The 20,713-nt window shown below is 41.9% G+C and overlaps 1 long non-coding RNA gene across 1 annotated transcript in view; it reads right to left on the bottom strand.

Annotated features, from left to right (window-relative positions):
• Nucleotides 1-4,031: 4,031 nt before the first annotated feature.
• The window catches only part of LOC307206594, a 42,105-nt gene continuing 25,423 nt past the window's right edge, over nucleotides 4,032-20,713 (bottom strand). Inside the window, exon 2 of the long non-coding RNA XR_013834397.1 lies at nucleotides 4,032-4,301. This is a non-coding gene — a long non-coding RNA (uncharacterized lncRNA). The remainder of the gene's footprint in view (nucleotides 4,302-20,713) is intronic.

Raw genomic sequence — 20,713 nt, 5'->3', positions numbered from 1 at the left:
GCCCCGTAAAGAGAAGATATATGCTTTTTACTTGGAACCTGAGTGCAAAATTCATTGATCAGAATAATTAAAAACAAACAAAACAACACATGCTAAATGTTAGAATACATATATATTATAGAAAACGAGAGAGAAAATTACAAATTATTCCTAGATCTGGCAAACATTGTATAGCATTCCAGTTTTTATAAATGATATCTGTGAAATCCATTCAGTGCCATGAACACATTTCCAGTGTTAAATATTATTGTAGATTGTAATTTGTAAAGTCTGTTCTCTGGCGAATGTGCTGGGAAGTCAAAGGAACTGTGAAGGGAGAGACTCCACCTGCCTTTCCCCACCCTCCAGTTTCTGCTTCTCAATTTGTATTATATTATTTTTATGCACTGTGGATCACCGTTGTTTTGTTGATTGTAGTTTAGAAATTATTTATTGCAATTGTTAAGAGTGGATTTCGGTTTAATTTTTATAGGCTGATATTATTACCATAGATTCTGGCGTATTAGGTGACTGGGCGTATTAGACGACCCCCCAAATTGGCAGCTGCCAATTTGGGGGGTCGTCTTATACGCTTCGGCAGCTTCGCTGGGCAGCGGCAATGGGCAGCAGGCTCTGAGCCAGGAGGAAGCCGCCCAGCGAAACTGGCTTAGCATCACTGGGCAGCGGCAATGGGCAGCTTCTGTCTGGCGTGGAGCCAAGTCCACTGCAGCCATACCTGTCGTATAAGACGACCCCCGACTTTTTAACCTCTTTTCCGGGGTTAAAAAGTCGTCTTATACGCCAGAATGTACGGTATTCTATACAGTGGTACCTCGGGTTATATACGCTTCAGGTTACATATGCTTCAGGTTACAGACTCCGCTAACCTAGAAATAGTGCTTCAGGTTAAGAACTTTGCTTCAGGATGAGAACAGAAATCGTTCTCTGGCGGCGTGGTGGCAGCAGGAAGCCCCATTAGCTAAAGTGGTGCTTCAGGTTAAGAACAGTTTCAGGTTAAGAAAAGACCTCCGGAACGAATTAAGTACTTAACCTGAGGTACCACTGTATACTATTCTAATGGTTGTCGAATGTTACTTTATTTGATGTAGGTTGCTTATTTTAAAGCTATGTTGTATTATCACGTTTTTGTATTGCATTAGATTGTTGTAAGGTGTACATTCTTTGATTCTTCAGCTTGTAAACTGCCATAGGTATTGTATGATAGAAAGACGGTATACAAATTAAAAGTGGTGATGATGATGATGATGAAAATGTCTTATTGGATATTTGCCATTCTGGATATTAGGGGTGGTATTCAACTAGATATTTGTACAACTGCAAGAATTAGCACCAGCCCAGCAAGACTTTCAGTCTCTGTCCTTCTTGCATGTATTCCAATCTGTCCCCAATTCTGCTCTGGAGAGTTCGGGGGAAACCCATAAAAAATATTTAGGGGGCATTCAGGGGGAGAAGGGAAGAACATTCTGTTCCAGAACATTCTCCCCAGTGCTTAGATGAATACTACTAACACAGACCCTCCAAGTGTCCCTATCTTCCAGGGACAGTCCCACATTTACAGAAGCCGTCCTGGTTTCTGATTTGATCCCAGAATGCCCTGCTTTTCCTTAGCATGTCCCTATTTTCATCAGTCATGGAGTTATGCATTCCTTGAGCCAATGAGATACAACCTTTAGAAGATATCTGAAGGGGATATCTGTACAGGGAAGTTTTTGAATTATGGAGTTATGGAGTTATTCCACCCCCAAGTTAAGGAGATAAGTAACTATGCAAGCTTTATAAGACATCTTAAAGGCAGCTCTGTACAGGGAGCTTTTTTTAAAAAAAGAGTTGAATGTTTTATTAAATTATTTATTAGTGTTTTATTCTATCAGATAGGCAGGGTATAATTAATAAGATTAGTATTATGGAATGGGATGTCCCTATTTCCATTGGAGAAATATTGGAGAGAATGCTAATAGAATTGTAACTTGATTTAAAGCATCAGGTAGGTAGCTGTGTTTTAAAATAAATTTTAAAAAATGAAAGAATTGTCCAGTAGCACCTTAGAGACCAACTAAGTTTGTTCTGGGTATAAGCTTTCGTGTGCATAGTATCTGAAGAAGTGTGCATGCACACAAAAGCTTATACAGTGGTACCTCGGGTTACATATGCTTCAGGCTACATACGCTTCAGGTTACAGACTCCGCTAACCAAGAATAGTACCTCGGGTTAAGAACTTTGCTTCAGGATGAGAACAGAAATCGTGCTCCAGTGGCACGGCGGCAGCAGGAGGTCCCCATTAGCTAAAGTGGTGCTTCAGGTTAAGAACAGTTTCAGGTTAAGAACAAACCTCTGGAACGAATTAAGTACTTAACCCAAGGTACCACTGTACCTAGAACAAACTTAGTTGGTCTCTAAGGTGCTACAGGACAATTCTTTAATTTATTTTGATTTAAAGCAGTAATTGGATGCCTCTGTCCCTCCAGCTATTTGCTGGACTACAGCTTCCATCATCCCTGGAAATTGGCCATGCCAGCTTGGGCTGGCTGATGGGATTTGGAGTCTGACAACATCTGCTTGCCTGCTGCTCATTCACAACTGTAGCCCGTTGCCCACAGGTATAGTGGAGGTCATTGTCTTGTCATGAGTATTCAAGTAAGAGACAGCAGCCAATGGGACTGGATATTATACGTGAAATCTAGAGGCGGGTAGCAGTCAGCAGCAAAATGCCTTGGACTGCTCCTGGTTCCTCTTGCTACTGAGGAGACACATCCACCTCCTTCCCAGTCTCTGCACTAGGTTTGCACAATTTCTGCTCCACCAAGGCAAATGTGACCCATTCATGGCAACATGCAGTCACTGTCTTATTTTGGGGAGACTGCCAGAGCTGAGTGGTTGTCAAGTCTCGCAGGCAAGACACAAAAGATGGCTGCTGAGCTGTGCTTGGCTTAGTAGATGTCAAGTGCTGGATGGTGGGGGTCACCCTCCCCTTCTTCTGAACCTTCATGAGAACAGGAGGACAGTATAGATTTAGAACAGTGGTTTGCAGAAGGGCATAGTTCAGAGGCTGCAGAAGGGAGAAGCTGGGAAATATTGGAAGAGGAACAGCAGGAAGAAGAAGCACCAGGGGAGAGACAGATGACAGATTCAGTGTCTTTGGAAAGCATTCCTGACCCCCCCTCCCAGGACCAGGTGAGCATTGAGGGTAGTAGAACAGAAAGCTCAGAGGCAGAAAGCCCAGATTAGCCGACACAGGGGCGACGTAGAATAGGAGAGACATAGGGGGTGGGATTTTATTTGGAGCAACGCCATTGTCTTTGGGACACTGCATTCCTTCCTCTCTCTTTCTGTGAACATTGAATAAATCACTTGATAAATCACTTTGTTTTCTCTGCTTCTTGGTTGCCACTGTGGGAGGAATAGGATTCTCTGAAGCCTTGACAATAGGTGACAACTTCTGTGACCTTGTTCTGCATAGACCACGGAAGGCTTCCCAGAAGCAGATTCTATAGAGATTCTAAGACACCCAACCTGGTGCCCTCTGGATGTTGTTGCCTTGCTACTTCCATGATGCCCAACCATTGGCTGTGCTAACTAGAGCTGATGGAAGTTGGAGCCCCAAATGCCTGGAGGGCAGTAATCTGGAGTAAAGCTGCTTTAGAATACCCATGGCTATGAAACCAGGCTCTACCTTGGCCTCCAGAAAGTATCAGCACAAGAATACTGACTGAAGAACATCTCCAAGAACTCTCAGAGGCCCTCATCCTCCAGCTGATGCTGATTCTTGTTGACGCGACGGCTGCAAGCAAATCCCTCACTTTTCTCATCCATAAAGCAATGAGGATAATAACAGCGTGTTCCTAGATTTCAAAAGCATGTGGATTACCCAGTCAGATGTTCCTCAGACTCTTTGAAGATGAAAAGAGCCAGATATATTATTATTAATATTATTATTATTTATCGTCATAACCAAATCAAAAGATAGTGGGGAGATGTAATTGTACTGAGCATCGTGGTGGAATGCTTGCATGAGGGTTAGTTCAAAGCAAGAATGCACACATTAAAATTTTTATTTTATGAGAGGTGAGGAGAGACAAACCAAAGCCACAATGACTTTAACATTTGTTCTTGCCGCTTCCAACTTCACCGGCTCCCCTGCGTAGCGGCTGTTGAAAAATTCTTTCTGCTCTCTACTTAAATTAATACAAGTATTTCTATAGCTCCAGTTCTTTGGCGCCCGTCCATCTTGGGAGAAAATGGAAGAGTGCGTCTTTGGGATTGAAGTCAACCTTCCGTTCATAGAATGTAACATGGCAGTATATCTGCAATAAAATATAATAATAATAAAAGCAATTCAAAGGACTAGGGCAATCAAAAAAGGTAAAGAGTTGCAGAAGTCTGTGTACATAAAAAGTACTTTACGAAGATGTCTGGAAGTCAAAAGAGAAGATGCATCCCAAATCTCTGCTGGAAGAGTTTGTTCGTTTACTTTATTGCATTTTTAAAACAATTACAAAAAAGAAACATCCAGATAACAAAATAAAGGTTTGCCCTTAACAAACCTCCTTGTATTTAAACCTCCTTGTATTTCCCCCCCCTTTCCTTAACAAAGAAACTAACTGTACGTTCGCCTCGCATCTCTCTCTGACCTGTGAATGGTCTGATCGTCCTGACAGACCCTTGACACATGCCTAGAGACCACAGGTGGTTTTCCACTTGTCGCATGCCTTCTAGGCACGGGGCTGAGCAGTTTTGCCTTTGCCCAGCCACTTTGCTTGGGAAAACCAGCTCTTTAGTGTTAATCAGAACAAACGGCAATCCAAGGAAGACCTGGTGCCATTTGTTCCGGTTCAGTTTTAAATCATGGGGCGCTGGGGGAAAGAGATTGGGGGATCCGCAGATTGGGATTTGGATAAACCTATATGCCTGGAGGCTAGCTGAATCTCTATAAACACAGGGGATGTAGGAAGCTAACCCTTATATACACTGAAGACCAGGTCAAGCAGTTGGTCTTGGCTTGTTGAAGACAGTAAAGGAAACAGATAATCTACTGAAAACAAGGCAGTTCAGGGAAGCTACTGGGTGAGATTAAAAGCATCATCCTATTAATTGCTTTGACTCCTTGTTTTTTTACCTGATTTTTATTAAATTTTCTGTTTTACAATTTAAAACACTCATTTAAACAACCTTAAAATATCAGTCACTTCCCTTCTTCTCTTTCCGTGGTTCATTTTACATAATAGAAATCACTGCATATTTTATATAAACTAGACCATTCAGTATTCCATTATTACACCCACCAAAACTTATTTACGTTGTTGAATTTATCTTAATGCTGCCAGCATCTTCAGCTGTACACAGTTATTTCTCATATATTCAATAAATGTTTTCCAACCTTCTCTAAACGTATGTTCCTCATGTTCTTTTATTCTACATGTTAAGTCTGCAAGCTGCACATATTCTATCAACTTAAGTTGCCACTCTTCTTTGGTTGGGACCTCGCTAGTTTTCCATTTTTGGGCTAATGAAACACGGGCTGCAGTAGTAACATACATAAATAATCTTTTTTGACACTTGGGAATTTCCATTTGAATTATCCCCAACAGAAAGGGCTCTGGGTTGTGTTGTTGTTGTTCATGCGATGATTTTAGCTTATGAATTTTATTGTTTAATGTCTTGATCTGTATATTGGGGTACTTTTATAGCTCTGTTTAGAGTACGTAATGTTTTGATAATATAAATGTTTTAAGTCTTTTGTATCAATCCAGTATATTTCCTTTTAATTGTTGAATGATTCTATGTAACATTGTGGCAGCCTTTGGCTATGTACAATAAAACTGAGTGGACTGGTGTTGTTGTTGTTGTTGAAAAGTGCATTTAAACATTGCTTTGATTCCAACAGTGGTCCTAAATGCACATTCTTATAAATCAGCATAGGATCCATAACTATTTTGCTAGAAAAAGAGGTGCTAGAATTCACCATGAAGTTTTCCTTTGATCTCTTAGAACGGCAACGGCGCGCCCACTTGAGAGGAGCTGGAGAGGAGCTCTGGTGAGCTCTGGCTGAAAAAAATCCCTGACAAGATCATATAAGCAACAACCTTACAATAGTCCCCTGATTATTTTTAATCTTATTTCTACAAGCAAGGAACTGATGGATGTGTCTAATTCAACCAGCCATGATTGGAACACAAAGATTCATAACACCATCAGTTCAACCAAAGTGCTTATCATACGAGACAAGGAAGAATAAATTGCTCAGGGTCTGGCAGCAGATCCATAGGTTTGCTGGCATTTGTTCTAGCAGATATTGGCTATGTTTATTTATTTTGTTTAGCAAAATCTATATATTGCTCAATAAAACTTCTCTCTCTCTCTTTAAGCGGTTTACATAAAACGGTGCAAAAATTCTACTTGAAGTTGCAATAAATAGACTTCAAGATGCATAGACGTAATGAATTATCAAAATATAGATAAAATCAAGCATTTTTTTTTAAAAAAAATATTAATGTGCATAATAAAAATTTCACGTTTCGGCTTGCCTATACCAAAAAGATTTCAGCAGGCATCAAAAGCAGTACAAAGAAGGCGCCTGTCTAATAGTAGCACGCAGGAAGTTGCAGAGAATAGATGCTGCCACACTAAAAGATCAGTTTCTCTCAAGTACAGAGTGTATATTATTTGGCCCTTGTAATAGTGCCAGTCCTTAATGCCGCTAGCATAAAAGTATTGTTTCTGAATCGTATGATCCTTTTTGTTTGTTGAATAGGCTAAAAGCCAGCCAGCAAAGCCAAGCACCACCTTGAGCAAAGAACGAGGCGAAAAAGAGAAAAATCATTATCTCCTCCAGAGGAACCCTGCAAGGCAGTTTAATAAACCCAACTCCAACCTGCTGAGTCATGACTTTCTTCCTGGCTTTGAGGTTCATCGCGCTTACGTGCTGTCTCAGTCCTGCTGGCCAGAAGCAGGTAGGAGATTTGAAGCCAAGATCCCACGCTGCCATTGCTCCTGCCTGCCCGCCCTGCTCTGGCCAGGAAACAAATCCAGCCTCGTGTAGGGCTGGAAGGGAGAATCTAACTTTCCAATGCAAGGACCAAACTCAACTTGCGATCTTCCTTTGTGACTAGCGATGGATGAATGCGTCAATTTCTGCTTCTCTCAGTTTCTCATTTTCCCAGGATTTACGTATAAGCTAAACAAGCTCTAGCTTAGGGTCCCACTTTCTTGGAGTCCCACCAAAAAATTAAAGGAAAAAAACCCTGGATGTACATTTCCAAAATATAAGATAAAAAGCAAATAAAATAAAATCTACACACAGCTATGCTGTTTTGTGTTGTGTAGGCTCCTATGATGTAAGTCACGGACCCTGACTGCTCGCCTGCTCCCTAAAATATCCCTGGTTTGCTCCTTTCTATATATAGGGTGCCTACATTCTTCATGGACTGGTTGCACGGCAACATGCGCAAATGGCTTGAGATACGTATGAGGTCCATAAATTACCATATAGCATATATTCAACACAAAAACAGCGACAGTTTGTTGTTGACAAAGGACAGCTGAACATAGAAAGGGCCCCATTACCTTCAGTAGCTTAGGGCCTCATCAAACCTAAATCTGGCTCTTCTCTTCACGTTCGGTTTTCTACAGTAAAGCTTTGCAACCCATTGTTGGGGTGGAAAGCTAACTTGTTTCTACATGAGGTCCAGATCAGGGATTCCGCTGAACAACTCTAGCATGAGATCCACTGGGACCTCAGTTGGAGTGACTGGCCTCACAAGACAGAAATCATCCAAAGTCCTCCAGCCCATGTTCTAGCCCCTAGCTGTGGCAGAGATCTGGAAAAGACCATGGCCCTGCCACCCCATAATGTAGATTTCATGCTCTTTATTCAGCTCATAGTGGTGAGGAGGAATGGAAGTTTCCCCAGAATGTCTGCCTTATATACATTATTTACACAATGGGCCCCACGTGATTGGCTAATTCTGGGATTCTCCTGTAGGCCAATCAGGCTGCGGATTCCCTTCCACCTGGACCTGGATTGGGTGGCTCCTGTGGACCAATCAGACTGCTGCATTCTGGATCCTATTGTTCTAGGAACAATCAGACTGCTGCATTCTGAATCCTATTGTTCTAGGACCAATCAGACTGCTGCCTTTTGGATCCTATTCAACTCAGTACATAACACATAGGTTTGGATGTGCCCCTAACTGTCGGGCTAACATTCCTCTATCTAGTTTATTCTACTTTTAGTATTCAGAGAAACATAGTATACATACATTTTTCAAAGCAAACACTAGGTTGTATACAGTGCTAGCCCTTACTCAGAGTAGACCCATTAAAATTAATGGACATCCACCTGTATTCCCTTTGCAATGCATTTCTGTGCCGTATGGTTTGCAAAACATTCTCAGAGAAAGCACACCTCTTTGCAAGCCTGTAACAGGCTGCAAGTAGGAAGCAGCAGCCGAAATTACAGAGAGGAACTGAAAAAAGAAACGTTTATTTTTGGTCAGAGACAATGCAAAGACCTTGTGAGCATAAAGAGAGGTTGCTCTCTGTTCTCTTTATTCAAACCATCCTTAATCTCCCCTCCTGCCGTGGGCTTTTCTCACAGGCTAGTTTTCTGCAGGTATTTAGGTCAGCCACTGAGTACAGAAATTGACCAAAAAAGCCCATTGACTCGTCGGGATTGTTAAAAAAAGTACCTGAAATGAAGAAGAAGAAGTTGGTAGGGATACAAAACAGTCATGACTGAACTGAGCTGTTGGGCAGCCATAAACAGGTCAGAGGAAGATCGTGTCCCAACTTTCAGCTGTAACTCCAAGTTGTTACCCTTTACTTTTTGGAAAGAGTTTTCAAACTAATACTTCTTTCCGTTTCCAAACTAATACTCTTTCCTTTTCCTTTCTCCAGTCTTCGGTTGTGGGCCAGCAGCTGCAGCTTGTTCTGTATACACTAAACAAATGAAATACTGTGAAAATCCCTGAAACGAGAAGTAATCGACTAGAAATATTATCTTGTGGAAATAAACTAAATAATAAGAAAAATCAAAAAGCTTAAGGAAAAAAATAGACAAACCTAAAATTGAACAAAGCCTTCCTGTTAATTTTTTTTTCTAATTTTTTTCCCTTAAGCTTTTTGATTTTTCTTATTATTTAGTTTATTTCCACAAGATAATATTTCTAGTCGATTACTTCTCGTTTCAGGGATTTTCACGGTATTTCATTTGTTTTGTGCAATTTCTCAGTTTCACGACTGTCTTTTTTCTATTGCTCTGTATACGCTAGCAGCTGATGGTAATTTTTGTGCCCATGCAGAGGTGCCAGGTTGCTCCCGATATATCTTTTTTGGGTGGGGAGGGGGGCAATGAACGTTGGTGCACACATGTCTCTCGTTATGCCAGCCCCCTCAACAGCCTGCTTTCCTAAATGTTGCTATTCCTGACATAATATGCAGATTAAAACTCTGATTTGCATTTTGTCCCTGGGTGTCCCAGTTCTAAAGTTTGTACACAGCATTAACAACAACAACAAACAACAACAGTGCAATCCTATATATGTTGATTCAGAAGCAAGCCCCGCTGCCTTTGGTGGGACTTTATACTAGCTATGTGTGTACAGGATCACAGCCTGAATTCTTTCAACCTCTGCTGATTTGGCACAGTTTGTCTTTTTTAAAATAATTTTTTATTAGTTTTTTAACATCATTTTCAACAATAATTAAACATACTTTTACATCTTATACATTTTTTTTTACTTCCATCAATCACATCTGAAAATTTTCCAATCTATTCACTTAATATACATTTCTTACTTTCACTATTACATTTAAATCTCATAACTAATATCTCTAATCTTTCTCTGTTTTGCAATGTTTCATATATTTTTCCTTACAAAACTTATTGTAGTCCTGCTAGCGTAATTTGTTGATTACAGTTGCTCTTCGAATAATTCATATATTTCTTCCAACCATCTGTGAATCTCTGGTCCCACAGGTTTCAAATCCTTCTTGTCATTTTATCTAATTCTGCGTAGTCCATTAATTTTGTCTGCCATTCTTCTTTTGTTGGAATTTCTTCTTGCTTCCATTTCTGGACTAACAATACGATTTCGCCCAGTTTCTCAAATCGAGCCATGCAGGATGAAGAAGATTCAGGGACAACCAAGAAGTTGCCAAGCCTGGCTTCTGCTTAAAACATTTTATTCTTTATCTCAATATTATATCAGGGAGCTCAAAGTGACCTATATGGTTCTCCCTGACCCCCTTTCACAACAGGGGTAGGTGAGGCTGAGAAACTGGTTCCAGGTCACCCAGTGAACTTCACTGCTGACTGGGGATTTCAACTCCAATCTCCCAGGTCTCTAACTACAACAGCATCCAGCACACAAATGAAAATTGGTGGCACAAGCACCAGTTCAATGGTGCAAAGTCAGCATTTAAAGGAGGAAAAGTTTCCACCAATAAAGGAATATGGGCAGTGCAAAACTTCAGTCGCGAGAAAGGTCCAAGCGTTTGCACAACTGAGCAGTGACTTAATATGGTTTGAAATACTGTGCAATCCTCTCCTTGTATGCTCAACAATAAAATCATGCTGTGTTTAATGGAACGTACTTCTTTGGAAAACGCCTTCAGTATTGCAGCCTAAATATTCGTGGCAGATGACGTGCAATACTAGATACCTTGATCTGCATTTCCTGTCTTTTGTTACTATTGTATCGTCGGCTTCACGTTATGTAATCCAATCTTTGCTTTGGCAAATTGTTTGCCTTTGTAAAAAAAACTGGGCAGATTGGTGCGCTGAGACGTTCAGGTGTACCTGAAGAATTCTTCCCTCTGGCAGCTCTTTCAACAAATCGGTTTACCTAATCTGGCCTGATCCATACCTTTTGTTACACATGCAAGAGAGCTACTTTCTGTCTCTCTGGGCTTTAGATGTGGAATTGATACCTTGTTTAGAAATGGGGGTCTGTAGTTAAATGGAAGCAACAATAGATCAAAGCAAATGGAATGTGTTGCAGTAGCAAATTTAGATAAAATGTGTGACTCTGTGTGTGTGTGTGTGTGTGTGTGTGTGTGTGTGTAGAAATAACCATAAGAAAAAGATCTGCACTGGTTTGCGAACTGCGGGGTGGGGGAATTTTGGGCAGTGGTAATGGTGAAAACCTGCGTCGCCTGCTAGAGCTTTTTATTTTGTATAGCAGTGTGATAAAAGTGTCTCTAACTGGGATACAATTTAGAAAGCATTTATTTATTTCATTTGTGGCACTTTTATGCACACAGGGCACCAAGGAGCTCAGGGTGGCATATATCACAAAAGAGAGCCGACTGTGGTACAGTGTTGAACTAGGAGACCCGGGTTCACATCCTGACTCAGCCATGAAACTCACAGGCTCTGGAAACTTACTGGTGCATTTTAAAATAGTGAGATCTGGGTAGTGTGCACACATTTGAACACTAGGATCTTGAAAGCTACTTTTTTTGGTTTTTAACAGTTTCTGTAATTCCGATAAGGGGACGATTACAGAACTCTTTGTCTCCAAAGGCCAAATTCTAAGGAAAAAGCTTCCCCCTCCTATTTATAGAAAGAATCTTAGAGGGTTGTAAGTGACCTAAGCTTTGGAACACAGCTCAGAAGCTTTGTCTGCAGCTTAAAGCTACCTCTTCAGCTTCTACATGCTGCCAAGTTATTGTTACGAAACACAAAAAATGTTTCGGTGTTAAATTCTTTTTAAAGGTGAATGTTTCAATGCTTAGAGGCGATCCATTGAAATTAGTGAGATTTCAGCCCATGATTAACTTGAGTTCTATTGATTTCAGTGAGTCTACTCCAGTGCTATTTTTATAGAAAAAGAGGTGCTGGTTGCTATTCTGACTGGTGTGTAATTGGAATTTGTAAGTTATTAGAATGCAGAGTTAATTATAAAATCATCAATTCTAGCATTCGGGGGACCAACAAAATGATATAATTTGGCATCTGAACAATTGACATTATTAATTGTACTATAATTTGTAATGGTAATTTGGTATCAACAATGAGGCTTTTATTGGGTTATTGTAACCAAAAAGTAATAAAAAATATTACACAAAAAAGAAAAATAAATGCATCCTTTGTTCTCTTATACTGGCAATGGCACCCACCTGAGTGAACTCTGGTGAGTTCTGGCTGAAAAAATGCCCTGGTCTACTCTAAGCAGGAAACAGACATGAATACCCAACCTGATATTTTTGCATGTTTCATACAGGCTTTGCCTGCCATGATGACTTTTTGGTGCTTTTTTCTTGCAGATTTTTGAACATGGTCTTGTTAAGAAACATGCCTTATAAAATGAACTTCAAGCAATTCAGTGTACTGACAGATTTTGTACCGACCGAGGTTAGCTTTTTAGACTGAAAGATTATATCGTGCTAATGCCACCTTCCCCAAACTTGTGCTGTCCTAGAAGTTTTGGACTTCACCTCCCATCTTCCACAAAGAGTAGGTCTAATGATGAGGTATGTTGGGAGTTGTAGTTCAAAAACATCTGGAAGGTACTAGGCTGGGAGGGCTGAACTAGTAAAGACAAGCTAAGTATTCTTGTCACCAGCAAACACTTCCAACCAGCTACAATAATGAAAATCTGAATTCAGACTGAAAATCTGCATGCAAACTTGCACACACATGCAAAACACACAAAGACAAGCTGAGTATTCTCGTCACCAGCAAACGCTTCCAACAAGCTACAATAATGAAAATCTGAATTTAGAATGAAAATCTGCATGCAAACTTGCACACGCATGCAAAACACGCAAAGGCACAGGGGAAGGCAGTGGAGTTAGTCAGGACAGGCTCCGTGAGCACCTGTAAGCTTTTATAAGTGCTAGAAGAAGAAGAAGAAGAAGAAGAAGAAGAAGAAGAAGAAGAGGAGGAGGAGGAGGAGGAGTTTGGATTTGATATCCCGCTTTATCACTACCCTAAGGAGTCTCAAAGCGGCTAACATTCTCCTTTCCTTTCCTCCCCCACAACAAGCACTCTGTGAGGTGAGTGGGGCTGAGAGACTTCAGAGAAGTGTGATTAGCCCAAGGTCACCCAGCAGCTGCATGTGGAGGAGCAGAGACACGAACTCGGTTCCCCAGATTACGAGTCTACCGCTCTTAACCACTACACCACACTGGCTCTCTTGAGTCATGTGCCTACAAAGGTTCGTCTCTTTGGGGGCTAAACACTGGGATGCTCATGCACCCCTGGTTCTTAGAGCATCTATGGAAAACAACTTCACTTGTTCAGATGCCTGGAACTATCTATACAGTTGGGAAGACCAACATGGTACCCTCTATCATTTCTGACCATTGGCCTCACTACTTGGGCCAATAATATCTAAAGAATCACAAGTTCCCCAGTCATGCCTTTTGCCCTCCAGATGTTTTGGGGCTACAACTCCCATCATCCCTAGCTAACAGGACCAGTGGTTAGGGATGCTGGGAGTTGTAGTCCCAAAACATCTGGAGGACCAAGTTTGGCCATGCCTTCCTTAGACGCCCAACGAAGCCCTCTAAAGATTTATGCTGAACAGTCCCTTTTTAAAGAAAAGTGCAGGATGGGTGCATCTCCAGGACTAAACAAGGAAACAGCAACAGGGAGACAGGAGAGCTTGGGAGACAAGAAAAAAAAATCTGATGCTGCTGTCTCCACCTGTCCCTCGGGGAAACTGAAAATTAAAATTTCAGCACCTGGAGTGACGTATTTCCTAAAATGGAAAGACAATTTTCAGATGCAATTTGGCTTCTCCAAAATGGCCTCAGGTGACCCAAAGAAGAATATGCAAAACCATGCGCTTCAGAAACAGTTTAGGAAGGTAAACAGCAAAGCCTTTCCAGAAAGGATTACAAAACGAAAAGACAACACACCTCCACAAATGCCATTCGTCACAGTGGGGCTTTCAGGACAGCCTGCCAAAATCAGTGACTATCTGACAAAGGCCTTGTGTGAGTTCCAGGTTCCCAGTTCCTATCTTTATCTCCCCCCCCCCCCCGCGCGCAAAGTATGAAACAGTTTCATTAATGCTTTTGCACTCCATAGCCTGCTTCTTGGGAGAAAAGCAATGACAAACCTAGACAGCATCTTAAAAAGTAGAGACATCACCTTGCCAACAAAGGTCCATATAGTAAAAGCTATGGTTTTCCCAGCAGTGATGTATGGAAGTGAGAGCTGGACCATAAAGAAGGCTGATCACTGAAGAATTGATGCTTTTGAATTATGGTGCTGGAGGAGACTCTTGAGAGTCCCATGGACTGCAAGAAGAACAAAGCTATCCATTCTGAAGGAAATCAGCCCTGAGTGTTCTGTCTGGAAGGACAGATCCAGAAGCTGAGGCTCCAATACTTTGGCCACCTCATGAGAAGAGAAGACTCCCTGGAAAAGACCCTGATGTTGGGAAAGATGGAGGGCACAAGGAGAAGGGGATGACAGTGGACAAGATGGCTGGACAGTGTTCTTGAAGCTACCAGCGTGAGTTTGACCAAACTGCAGGAGGCAGTGGAAGACAGGAGTGTCTGGCATGCTCTGGTCCATGGGGTCACGAAGAGTCGGACACAACTAAACGACTAAACAACAACAACAAGAGCCAGCCTACCTCCCCCAGACTTGTAACACTCCACCCCCTCCTGCAGAAAAAGACATCTGTCTTCAGATATACTAGCAAACAGCAGAACACAGCTTCTCTACAGAAAAATAACAAACATGATAGCAAAGGCTTTGAAAAAAGACAATAAAACACAATTACACTTTTAACCCAACAGCAACAGCTTATTCCTTTCAGGCAAGCTTCCAGTCCATTTTTAGGAACACTTTCGCCTCACACATGCACATTATTTGGTTTTTGTTTTTGGTTTGGTGTGCATTATTTCTTTGCAGAACTGCATTACAAAATTCAGAGAAGTGGGAATATCAAAAGAGTGTTGTGCTTTGGTTTAATAATAATAATAATATTTTCTTATTTATACCCCACCCTTCCCGGTTCAAAAACCAGGCTCAGGGTGGCTAACAACAAATTTAAAACACTTAATTATAAAAGCAGCATAAAATACAGTACAAAAACATGAATAACAATAAAATTCAAAAATCAGTTTAGGGGAAATAAGCATTAGATAATCCCCAGGGCTAGCTGGCTGAATTGGTCCTACTTGGGCCAGCGAGGAGGCCTGGGGAGAATTAGCTGTGGGGTCTCAGAGAGGCTGATCTTCATAAAAGGGGAGGGGGAGGGAATAGAAGAGAAGGGAATAAAAGTTCAGACTGAATTCAAATTAAAGGCCAGGTGGAATAGCTCTATCTTATAGGCCTGACGGAAGGCAGTTAAATCCTGAAGGGCCCTAGTCTCATGGGACAGAGCATTCCACCAGGTCGGAGCCATCACTGAAAAGGCCCTGACCCTGGTGGAGGATAGTTTGCCTTTCTTATGGCCCAGGACCTCTAAACTATGGTTATTCATGGACCTTAAGGTCCTCTGCAGGTCATACCAGTAGAGGCGGTCCGATAGATACGAGCGCCCTAAGCCACATGTATTGTTTCAGAAGGATGAATCAGGTAGATCCATGTGAAAAGTCAGACCAAACAGAATTTTTCCCTGATCCCTAGAGTGGGCTCAGTGAGATTGGGTTAGGGCCAGGTGTGTATGACCTCCCAGTCCATCCCTATATGTTGGGGGTAGCATCTGAATAGGGCTATTGGCTTCATAGAAAAGGAGAATTCTGCATTTAGGAAAATGACTTTCCCCAACATACTGTCTCCTGTGATCCTACATTCCAATCCATCCCTGTAGCATGGAAAGCCATTGTGAAGATCCTTGTGTGTGGTGATGATGATAAAGGCATTCAGGAATCTACTAGAACCCAGTCAGCATAAAATAAACCAAACAATTGTAGCTGCAGCATTTTGTGCCGGGAGAGATTTGTTATTTTATATTACATGTTTTGATTTATAGGTGGTGTTCAGCTTTACCTAAATATCTAGTTATTCAGCAGCTGGTATGAGTCAGCCGGATAGGGGATTAGTGTTGAGGGGTTTTTTTAAAAAAAAAATGTGGTAAAATATGCTTTAATCATGAGCTACAATAGGAGAACAAGTTTGGTCACATCAAGTAATTTTGGTTCTCTGAATACTGCTTAGAAGTGCATCATCGCTCCTAGATTCCCAAAGTGCAATGGTCTGACACAATTCAGCATAGAAACACTGATTGCAGAAGGCTGAAATGGGCCTTGACAGATGAGACATAGAATCATTAGTGGTTTGAAAATGCATGTTCCATCATTCATCTTCATTTGGTTTGGATGCCTATCTTGAGCCACCGGCCTCCCTCCTTTTCTTGACTGTTAGGCTAACATCATTTTCTCTTTAACTGCTAGGTCAGTGGCTCACACATTTCTTAATCTCTTGGGAATGTTCTCCATATTGCAACCTTCAACAACCTGGTGCCCTCCAGATGTTTCAGGACCAGGGCCGGATTTAGGTTTGATGAGGCCCTCAGTTCCTGAAGGTAATGGGGCCCTTTCTATGTCCAGCTCTCCTTTGCCAACAACAAATGGTCGCTGTTTTTTGTGTTGAATATATGCTACATGGTCATTTATGGACCTCATAGGTATCTCAAGCCATTTGCCCATGTTGCTGTGCAACCAGTCCATGCAGAATGTAGGTACCCTATATATAGAAAGGAGCAAACCAGGGATATTTGAGGGAGCAGGCTAGCAAGCAGGGCCAATGACTTACATCAGATGAGCCTACACAACACAAAACACTGTTGCTGTATGTAGGTTTTGTTTTATTTCTATGGGAACGCACGCCTTGGTTTTGGAATGCTTTGGTTTTGGAACAGGCTTCCAGAACGGATTAAGTTTGAGAACCAAGGTACCACTGTATCTAGAAATGAGCAAACCAGTGATATTTTAGGGAGTAGGCTAGCAGGTGGGGCCCATTACTTACACCAGGCATAGGCAAACACAGCCCTCCAGATTTTTTTGGACTACAACTCCCATCATCCCTGACCACTGGTCCTATTAGCTAGGGATGATGGGAGTTGTAGTCCCAGAACACCTGGAGGGCCGAGTTTGCCTATGCCTGGCTTACATCACAGGAGCCTACACAACACAAAACAATGTTTCTGGATATAGGTGTTATTTTATTTGTTTTTTATCTTATATTTTGGAAATATACATCCAGGTATTTTCCTTTAAAATTTTTGGGGGCCCCAAGAGAGTGGGGCCCTAAGCTAGAGCTTGTTTAGCTTATACGTAAATCTGGCACTGTTCAGGACTACAACTCCTGGCCAGGAATCCTGCACATCTGCTGTGTGATCCTTTAGAAAACACCATGCTTCATTGTTCAGCACCCCTCAGTTCCCTGGGCTGCTGACCTTGCCTTTAAAGCCTCATCATCATTATTTTTTAAACTGAGAGGGTGTTCATTACAGACTGTCCAAGCATCTCTGTTTTCCAGGGACAGTCCCGGATTTACAGAAGCCATCCCGGTTTCTGATTTGATCCCAGAATGTCCCACTTTTCCTTAGGATGTCCCTATTTTCATCAGATAAATGTTGGAGGGTATGCAGTTATGCCACCCACAAGTTAAGGAGATAAGTAACTATACAACCTTTAGAAGACATCTGAAGGCAGCCCTGTACAGGGAACTCTTTTTTTAAAAAAAGGAAGTTTAATGTTTTATCGTGCCTTTATATATGCTTCCCAGAGTGGCTGGGGTAACCCAATCAGATGGGCAGGGAATGATGATGATGATGATGATGATAGAATAGAACACCCCAATTTTCAACAAAGAAATGTTGGAGGGTGTGTCATTCGGGTTATAACTTTTGACTTTTTTTTCCTTGCAAAAAAAAAAATCCCCTGTATCATAAAGGGATGAACTTTTGCTTAGAAACACTGAAAAAGGGACCAATTCTTCTCAATTGTGAAAGAAGTTCACCCTGAAAGGAAAAGTTGGAATCACTGTATATGTAACATCACTATTCAAAAGCATTAGCACTTTTTAAAACTTTATGGAACTGTTTAGAAGTTTTACAACTGTCTGGAACTTCCTAAAACTGCTTAGAATGTTTTTAAGGTAAAGGTAAGGTAAAGGTACCCCTGCCCGTACGGGCCAGTCTTGACAGACTCTGGGGTTGTGCGACCATCTCACTTAAGAGGCCAGGGGCCAGCGCTGTCTGGAGACACTTCCGGGTCACGTGGCCAGCGTGACATCGCTGCTCTGGCGAGCCAGAGCCGCACACGGAAACGCCGTTTACCTTCCCGCTGGTAAGCGGTCCCTATTTATCTACTTGCACCCGGAGGTGCTTTCGAACTGCTAGGTTGGCAGGCGCTGGGACCGAGCAGCGGGAGCGCACCCCGCCGCAGGGATTCGAACCGCCGACCTTTCGATCGGCAAGTCCTAGGTGCTGAGGCTTTAACCCACAGCACCACCTGTGTCCCTCCATGTTTTTAGAAGAATCCAAATATTGGTATATAGAAAGAACATGCAATCAAAGTGATGTGGGAACTTAATGGTCCTTGCAGCAGAAACAAAGGCAAACCGCAAACTCAATTTATTCTAAGCAATAAGAAGTGATCTACAGTGTACAAAACATTGTACAAGTATTATAAAATTTAGAAGCAGCGATCCCTCTTGCTGTTCTGGCTTCTGGGATAGCTGCGCAGCCTGCATTCGCTCCATAAGATGCACACACATTTCCTCTTACTTTTTAGGAGGGAAAAAGTGAGTCTTATAGAGCAAAAAATACGGTATGATACAACAGCAACTAGGATATTACTAGCCCCAAAATGGAAAGATGACAAGACACCAACGAAAGGAGAATGGCAAGTGAAATTGTTGGAATACACTGAAATGGTGAAGTTAATGGGAAAAATTAGAGACAAGGACAATAGAGACTTTAAAAAAAGATTGGGAACCGTATATGATGTACTTACAGAAATATTGTTGAGAAGTGGACTCACTAGCAGGGTTTGAGTAAACACTTGCAATTAAGAAAACAAGTGTAAAAGTTAAGATGTAACAATTGGGAAAACAATAAAATGTAAGATTTGATTTGGGGAATATGCTTCAAAAATTATAAGAATGCAATAATATTTAGTGAAAAGATTACAAATTTCAGATAGAATAAGCTAAGCAGGAGAAGCAAATATTTAAAGAACCAGAAGATGAGGTTGAGGGTGGGTGGAGATTGGGATCTACATATTTTTCTTTGTGATAAATATGACTGTGTTGAATATAAAATTTTAAAACTTAATAAAAATTATTATTATTATTATTATTATTATTATTATTATTATTATTTTAAAAAAGAAGATGTTGGAGACTAGCCTACCTGCTCTACTGACTACAGAAGTGACTTATACATGTGGGGAACAGGATGAAGACATGATGGTGATGATAGTTGCAAGCAGCAATGCAGCTTTCATATAAAGAGATGATTGAGAAGCCATAAAGGTAAAGGTAAAGGGACCCCTGACCATCAGGTCCAGTCGCAGACGACTCTGGTGTTGCCGCGCTCATCTCACTTTACTTCCCGAGGGAGCCGGCGTGCAGCTTCCGGGTCATGTGGCCAGCATGACTAAGCTGCTTCTGGTGAACCAGAGCAGTGCACGGAAACGCCGTTTACCTTCCGCCGGAGCAGTACCTATTTATCTACTTGCACTTAGATGTGCTTTCGAACTGCTAGGTTGGCAGGAGCTGGAACCGAGCAACGGGAGCTCACCCCGTCGCGGGGATTTGAACCGCCAACCTTCTGATCGGCAAGTCCTAGGCTCTGTGGTTTAACCCACAGCGCCACCCACATCCATAGTTTGCACTAAAACCTAGTCGTGGTTTTAAAGTGGAATAGCAAAGCATAGGCATACCTTTATGAATCTCTACTCTGCTCCCCGAATTTTGGAGCAGAGTGAACTGGATCAGTAAAATGAAAAGTCATAGAACCATAGAACTGAAGAGCTGGAAGGCACCTGAAAGGCTGAAAGGCTGTGGCACCCGGTGCGGTGGGGGTGTGTGTGTGGCGTTCGTACGGAGCCCCCGGTCATCTCACGGACTATTGACCCATACACCACTAATCTGCTGCCACCAACCAGGTCCTTCCTGGTAAAATCACTTCAGTCTCAGTCAGCTTTTCAATTCATAAAGAAGAGTGTATTTTATTTCAGACTGAAAACAAAACTATTACAGCATTCCAAACCGTGTTCCTCTTTACTTTCTTAGTCTTATGTTCCTCTCTCTATCTCTGCTACCATCCCACACTCAAGGACCAACTGCCCTAACTGTCTCTCTATTACCAACTGCCTTTCCCAACCAGCCAACCCACTCAAACCACCCACCCACCCACCCACCCACCCACCCACAACTCCCAGTGGACTAGCCCCCAGAATTCCTCCCAGAACTAGTTTTATAGACCCACTGACTCCACCCCCTGGGTCCTGTCTGTGCAATCTATTTAACTATTTCCCCTCCAGCACTCTCTCATATATGGTAGCGTCACAGGGGGTGTGGTGCATGTCCGGGGGGGGGGTGTGCAGTCACGATGATACCCACCCTGTTGGTGCCAGGGGCAGTACGCACCCCCAACCCCCTTTCCTCCACCAGTGCTCACCACCTTCCATAGTGTAATTAACTGACAGATAACACAAGATATTAATCAAAGCAATGAGTTTCTAAAATTGTACTAAAGTAAAATTGGTATCTGATTTTCACCGTAACACACATTTTAAT

The sequence above is a fragment of the Podarcis cretensis genome (genome assembly GCF_951804945.1).
Source record: "Podarcis cretensis genome assembly, chromosome: 17".
Taxonomy (NCBI): Eukaryota; Metazoa; Chordata; class Lepidosauria; order Squamata; family Lacertidae; genus Podarcis; species Podarcis cretensis.
This window is presented reverse-complemented; position numbering and strand designations above follow the sequence as displayed.